General features: G+C 40.9%; 1 pseudogene; it reads right to left on the bottom strand.

The window, feature by feature from the left end:
- Positions 1-5,471: 5,471 nt before the first annotated feature.
- Positions 5,472-7,843, bottom strand: part of LOC102850117 — a 37,607-nt pseudogene continuing 35,235 nt past the window's right edge.

Raw genomic sequence — 7,843 nt, 5'->3', positions numbered from 1 at the left:
GATAGATAGATAGATAGATAGATAGATAGATAGCCAAGAGAAATTTTCCAAGAATACTAGCAGAGATAATAAATAAATTCAAAGTGATAGAGAGCAAAGTCATCAAAGAGCTAGAAAATGATTAGAGTTGGCAGAAGAAGAATTGATCCCTTGTGATGGAGAAGAGAATTGAACATACCATAGACTGTCAAAAGAATAAACAGGTATATCCAGGAGAAGGTGAAATCAAGTTTCTCCTTGGAAGTAAGGATTTTGAAACTCCATCTCACATATTTTGGGCATGTGATCAAGAAGGTCCAGTCCCTGGATAAAGACATCATGCTTGGAAAGATGGAGGTTGCTCGGGAAGACAAAGCAAAATATTATAATGAAATGTGCAAGGAGCTGGAGTCAGAAAATCAAAAGGGCCAGATTTGCTCAGCATTTCTTAAGCTGAAAGAACTAAATAATAAATTCAAGCCATGAATTATAATGCCTAAGGATGCTATGGGCAGAATATTGAATGATTAAAAAAAAAAAAGATGGAAGGACTATACAGAGTCATTGTACCAAAAAGAATTGGTTGACACAGAAGAATTTTCAAGAAATAACATATGATCAAGAGGCAACGGTGATAAAGGAGAAAGTGTAGGCTGCTAAGAAGGACTAAGCAAAAAATAAAGCCCTAGGAATTGATGGAGTATCAATTGATGTATTTCAGCAAACAGATGCTGCCCTGCATGTGCTCGCTAACTTGTGCCAAGGAATCTGGAGGACAACTACCTGGCCAACTGATTAGAAGAGATCCGTATTTATTCCCATTACAGAAAAAAAATTGACCAACATAATGTGGAAATTATCGAACAATATCACTAATATCACACACTAGCAAAATACTGTTGAAGATTATCCAGAAAAAACTTGAACAGTACATTGACAGAGAATTACCAAAAATATAGGTTTTTTGTGATTTTAATACATGTAAACAGAAAACTTACATTTCCTTTCATTCACTGTTGCACGTTTTCCATTGTAACGCCTCCCACCAGTTCATGTGTTCTTAAAAAAAATTCATTCATTGTTGCACAAATTCTTCCCTCCCCATCCCTATCCACTTTGCTATGAACCTTTTATTCTCACCCCGGTAACAATAGAAAATTTCAACAGAGCAGCAAACAACAAGTGCTGGTGAGGTTGTGGAGAAATTGGAATCCTTATTCACTGTTGCTGGGAGTGTAAAATGGTGCAACCACTATTGAAGGCTGTATGGCACTTTCTCAAAAAGTTGGAAATACCATTTGACCTAGCAATTCCACTACTGAGAATGTATCCTAAAGAAGCCAGAGCTGCCACCCAAACAGATATCTGCACACCCATGTTTATTGCTGTGTTGTTCACTATAGCAAAGAGATGGAAGCAATCCAAATTGCCATCAACAAATGAATGGATAGAGAAGTTGTGGGATAGTCACACAATGGAATACTACGCAGCACTAAAAAACAAGAAACTCATATATTATACAAAATGGTTGTCCCTGGAGGACATTATGCTGAGTGAAATATCTCAGTCACAAAATGACAAATACTGCATATCGAGCAATGTTGTTGTTATGTGCCTTTGAGTTGCCCATGATTCATAGCAACCCTATGTACAATAGCTCTGAACCCTGCCTTATCCTGAGCCAGTCTTACTAACTCTCACGTACCTACTATCACTGCCCCAGTTCTGTGTCAATCCATGTCATCCAAGGTCTTCCTTCCTCTTCTGTGTTGTCCTTTCACACTTTCAGGCATGATGTCCTTCTCTAAGGCCTGATCCCTCCTGGCCATGTCCCCAAAATACGTAAGATGGAGCTTCAAAATCTTTGTCTCTAAAGGGAAACCTGGTTCCACCTTCTCCAATAAATCTACTTGTTCTTCTGACTGACCACGATATGTTCAATACTCTTCTCCAGCACCACACTCAAAGGCATCGACTCTTTCTGTTAACCTTAGTCATTGTCCAACTCTCTAATGAATAACAAGTAATTTCGAAGACCATAACCTTGATCAGACGTACCTTAATATCTAGACAGACATCATTGCTCTTTAGCACTTTAGAAAAGTCTCTGACAGCAGACAACCCCATTGTAAGATGTTGATTGTGGATCCAAGCATGTTAAAATTGCTAACTGTTATGCTTAAGAATGCCACCACCTTAAAGGACGAAGACCCTCATATGTAAGAAACAAAGAATGCACTTTATTTTATAGAATAATTTTCCACATGTGGAGGTTCCTTCCCTCAGTAGAAAGGTGGCCAGAGAAAGAGCCCCGAGTTCCCTTGCTCAATTGGTTTTAAGGCCTTCCTGGGTGCTTCTGTCCAGGGCTGGGAGATTGCGCACATGGTTGGTGGGCAGGGGAATCAATCATGTGGGTTGGCTTTTGGTTGGTTGGCTACTTTGCCTTCTTTTGCCCTCTTTGAGTCATGCACACACTTTGTCTGTCCTTGCTTTGAGTCACATAAGGTGAGTTAATTTTAAACTTTGCTAGGATAGATGAGACTCTACCTGGTGCATCTGTGTTTGCTCTTCCCTTTTTCTAAGTTAAAAATTTTTATGGCCAGCTTTTGCCTCTGGAATTAATGGGTTCTTTCCAAAGTTGGGTTTGAGTCAGGCTCCAGGTTGGTTCCAGACGCACAAAATGGGGTTTATGCTGTCCCCTCATAACAACCTTGATCTCTTCTCCATCTATCATGGTGTTGTCAATTGACCCAATGGTGAGAATCTTTGTCTTCTTGATGTTGAGCTTCAATTCATATGAAGACTACAGTCCTTGACCTTCTGCACCAAGCGTTTCAGGTTCTCCTCAGTTTCAGCAAGCAAGGTGTGTCATTTGCATAGTGCAGGTTGTTGATGAATCTTCCTCCAATCCTGATGCACACTCATCCTCATAAAGACCAGCCTTCTGATTGATCTTTTCCCACATACAGAGTGAAAAGGTATGAAAAGAGGATGCATCCCTGACACATTCCTTTCCTGATTTCGAATCATTCAGTATTTCCTTGTTCTGTTCTGTTCTGTTCTGTTCTGTTCTGTTCTGTTCTGTTCTGTTCTGTTCTAACTACTGCTTATTGGTCCAAGGATAGGTTTTACATGAGAACAATCAGATCTTCTGGGATTCCCATTCTCAAGGTTAGTACCAATTTTTTTGATCCACACAGTCAAATGACTTTACAAAATCAATGAAAGCCATATAAACATTCCTCTGCTACTCTTTACTTTCAGCTAGGAGCCATCTGACATTGGTGATAATCTCTAATGCCACAGTCCCTTCCAAATACAGCTTGTACTTCTAATATTTCTCTGTCAATGTACTGTTCCTGTCATTTCTGGGTAATCTTCAGCAGGATTTTGTTGTGTGTGATATTAGCAGCATTGTTCAACAATACCTACACTCATTTGGATCACAGTTTTTGGGGGTTGTAGTTGCTGTATGTGCCATTAAATTGCCTATGACTCATAGCTACCCTATGTACTGTTGCAGACCAAGGGTAAAGTATTTTTATAATTATTAATAGTGAGACAGACAGCCAGGAATGAGATAGAGCAGAGAGCATGAAAAAAAGGGAGCCAGCAGTTCTCAACTGAAGGCTCCCATTCCAGCTTCCCTGCGTCTTTATTGAAAATAATCAGGAAGCAAATCACAAAGAGAATTCAATGCAAAAGAAACCAAGCTCTTTCTATTGAAAACCTTCTGCTTGACTCAGGAGGAAGGGGTTAGTAAATGCAAGAATCTGGTAAACCCTTAAGGATTGCCTTGATGCCTCAGGGTGAACTCTAGGGTGTACCTCACCTCCCCCAAATCCTGATAGCATTCTAACATTCAGTTTATTACAAATATTTAGTATTGGCTTCCCATAATGTACTACAACTCTGAAGCCTGCCCTGTCCTATGCCAATCTCACTGACTCCAGAACACCTATCCCCATTGCCTTAGTTACTATATCAATCCATCTCATCTGGGGTCTTCCTCTTCTGTACTGTCCCTCCATCCTTCTGGGCATGATGTCCTTCTCCAAGGATCAGTTCCTCCTGGCCACAAACCCAAAATGTGTGAGATGGAGATTCAAAATCCTAGCTTCCAAGGAGAAAATTAGTTTCACCCTCTCCAAGACAGACCTATTTGTTTTCTTGGCATTCCATGGTGTTTTCAAGATTCTTCTGCAGTACCACAAGTCAAAAGCATCAATTCTTCTTCTGACATCCATAGTCATAATCCAGCTCTCTGATGCATAGCAAGTAATTGTGAAGACCATGGCCTGGATCAGCTACACCTTAATCTCTAGACTGACATCATTGCATCTAAGTACTCTGGAAAAGTTCCTGACAGCAGATTTTCCCAATGCAATTCATCTTTTGATTTCTTGGCTCCTGGTGCCAAGAGTGTTGATTGTGGAGCTGAGCAAGCTGTAACTGTCAACCACTCCATCTCTTCTCCATCCATCATTGTGCTATCAGTTGGTTCAATATTGTGAATCTTTGTCTTCTTGACATTGAACCTCAATCTATATTAAAGACTATAGTGCTTGACCTTCTGCAGCAAGTGCTTCAGATCTTCTTCAGTTTCAGCAAGCAAGGCTGTGTTATCTGCATAGCATAGGTTGTTAATGAATCTCCCTCCAATCTTGATGCCACATTTCTCCTCATACATACTAGCCTCCCTTTTGGGGGCATAGGAATAAATAGTAACTTCTTCCAGTTCACTGGCCAGGTAGTTTTCCTCCAGGTTTCTTTACAAAACCTAGTGATATGGCTCCCTGATACACTCCTTTTCTGATTTGAACCATGTAGTGTTTCCTTGCTCTGTTTTGAGAACTGCTTCCTGGTCCAAGTATTTATTTCGCATAAGGGCAAACAAGTGTTCTGGGATTCCTGTTCTTTTCAAGGTCAGCCACAATTTGTTATGATCCAAACAGTCAAACACTTTGCATAGTCAATGAAACACAGATAGATATTCCTCAGGTATTCTTTGCTTCCTGCCAAGATGCACCTGACATTGGCCATAATGTGTCTAGTGCCATGACCTCTTTTTTTTCTTTCAAATAAATTTATTTCTTGTAATTTTGCTGTTTAGATTATGCCGTTAGCTCAGTTATGAGAACAATCTTTCAAGGATAGTGGGTTATCAGCTAGCTTAATGGATGGAATTGGAAAGAGAAAATTCCAAACGTTAGGAAACATACATTCAGAGCTAGAACATCTGTTTCCCAAGCCTCTAAGGGCTCATCCACGCAACACAATCCACTCAGTAAAAAACACAAAGATTCTAAACAGATACACAGGGTTCTCTTGTTCAAATTAAAGTAGTGAGACCAACTAACCTAGAAGCCAGCTGAGATACAGAGAAGAAACCTCACTTTGAGATAAAATGCATGAATTTAAATGCGGTCCATCAGGTCGGAAGTTGGCACGATACTAAATTCTTACCCAAATGAGAAAGCATGGGAGGAGTCTCACTTTATGATCTTGCTCTTTCACTGCTTGGCACTCCTCCACTTGCGGATGCATTTGAGGCAGTAGGTGTGGCTGCAGGTGGAAAGGATGCAGAAGAGGCACTGTTGGGGTTGGCCTTCTCGTAGACCACCTCCATGCGGATCCCGTAGGCCATGTCATTGCTGCCCTGAAAGGTGACCGAGAGCTCATGCCCTTCTTGTGGACCTCGATGTAGGACTTGATGTGCTGGGAGCGCTGGGCAGCGTCTGCCAGGTGGAGGACCTGCAGCCCACACATGTCATGAGAGTCCCCATGCAGGTACACACAGTTCTCCCGGCAGCAGCACTCGTCCACTGCGGCATAGTGGCACAGCTGCTCCTTGGACGGTGGGTGGCCCCTTCTCAGGGTCCTCCTTGGCCACTGCGCCCTATGGGGGTGCTTCAATACAGGAAGGGGCAGTTTGGCCTCAGTAGGGTTGCCCAGGGACAAACTCGATGGTGTTGGCCCAGTCCTCTGCACCTGCCCCAACAGTGGCAAAGCTTGACAATCTCGACTCGGCCTCGCCCGCGTTCATGTCAATAGCGTCCCGACTCCAGCAGAGCGTGCAGTGGGAGCAGCCAGGGCCACTTTGCCAGTGGGGTCTGCAGCAGGTGTTTCTTCTTGTTTCAATGGTTTGCTGTGTTCATATCTGCAGCGGCTAGAAGTATCTGCACACAACGCCATAGGGACTGTGGGAGAGGTCGTTCAAGTACAGACAGTTCTCACCTTCCTTACAAACCCAGGTGCATGAAATGCCTGCAGGTGACGTGTTTTTCCAGCGGCCTTGACAGAGGGCATGGGGTGGGGGAGGCCGCTGCCCCTCATGCTCCAGCTGTCGTGGCTCTTCCAGGAGCTGCAGCCTCCACCGTTACTGTTTATCCCACACCACCACGACCTCTTCTAAGCCCAGCTTGTACTTCTGCCATTTCTCTGCCAATGTACTCTTACCGTCATTTTTGGATACTCTTCAGCAGGAGTTTGCTTGCACTAACATTTATTTAATAGTAGTTTTAAAATGAGACGTGTCCTATTGGTCTATGGGGCCATTTTTTAGGAAAGCCTCCTTATTAAGTATAAAGCCTTTATCTCTGTTTGCCTTCCATCCTTCATTCTAGAGCTGAGCATCAGTCTCTTCTATGAACAGAACCTTCTATCTTGTATCAAAGGTAACATTTTCAAAGAATAGAAGGAAAATTTTAACTGTTTCAAACTTAATTACTGCTAGGTTTACTATGAATCACAGATTTTCTTATTTTCCAGTATCCTTTTCTTTTTATGTGATATGCTGAGTTACATTCTTTTCCATTGAGATAATTCAGATCAGGAAAAATCAGCATTCAGATAGTGCAGACTTTATAAGACCAAAGAACACATGCTAAATTCATCACCAGGTGTTTCCTCTTAATCTTTAACTCTAAGGTGACATGTGTATGAACTACTAGAGAGCAACTTTCTTGAAAATATGTATTACATGAGGACCAAGCATCTCATGTGGAGATTGCCATCTTTAAAACCACATGCATTAAAAACAAACAAACAAACCACCACATGCATGTATTTCTGAAACATGCTGAATCATACATATGGTTAGTCTTCTTTTTTTTTTTAAAAAAAAAAGGAATATAGGCCTATGTATTATTTTCATGACACGATTCCAGAAAAAGAAATGCATAGCAAAGTGCACTGTGGACTGGGGTGGGGGGGTGTATATAACAATGAAAAAATGTACAAACTGGGGAGAAGGGTGGGCAGGGTGGAAAATGTACAACAATGAATGAATGGAGAGAATATAAATGGGAAGAATATGATGTAAATATATATATAATTTTTAAAAAAAGGTAGAGTTGAGTTTAAAGATCGTTCCAAATATAGCGTAAAAAGCAAGATGAGCTCAGGTGGCTCAGTAGTAATAGCTCAATAGTAATGAGCTACATTGCCAACCAAAAGACAGGTGGTACAAATTTACCAACTTCTCTGTGGGAAAAAGATGAGCAATCTCTTCTCATGCAATTTGCTGGCTCTCAAAACCTGCTGGAGGATCAGCTATAAGTCATTTCTGACTCAATAGTACATAAAACCAACAATTTTCTTTTTTTTATTAACTTTTTTAAAGAAAAGAATTTTATTGAAAAACAATTTCATATTGGAAAATGAAAGAAATAAAATTTTACTCAGGGTTGTTGTCTAAAAGTTTTCTGCTTTTCTTTTATTTTTTTTTAATGGCAGACATCTTTGCCAATTTAATTAGTATTTTTTTAATTTAGTTTGTTTATTTTTCATTTCAATGAACATCTACAGAGATTTTGGAATTCCATTCATTCATTGTTGCACCCTTCTCCCCGCACAAACCCCT

The sequence above is a fragment of the Elephantulus edwardii genome, unplaced genomic scaffold (genome assembly GCF_000299155.1).
Source record: "Elephantulus edwardii isolate Elephantulus edwardi_28Jun2011 unplaced genomic scaffold, EleEdw1.0 scaffold00238, whole genome shotgun sequence".
NCBI classification, from domain to species: domain Eukaryota; kingdom Metazoa; phylum Chordata; class Mammalia; order Macroscelidea; family Macroscelididae; genus Elephantulus; species Elephantulus edwardii.
This window is presented reverse-complemented; position numbering and strand designations above follow the sequence as displayed.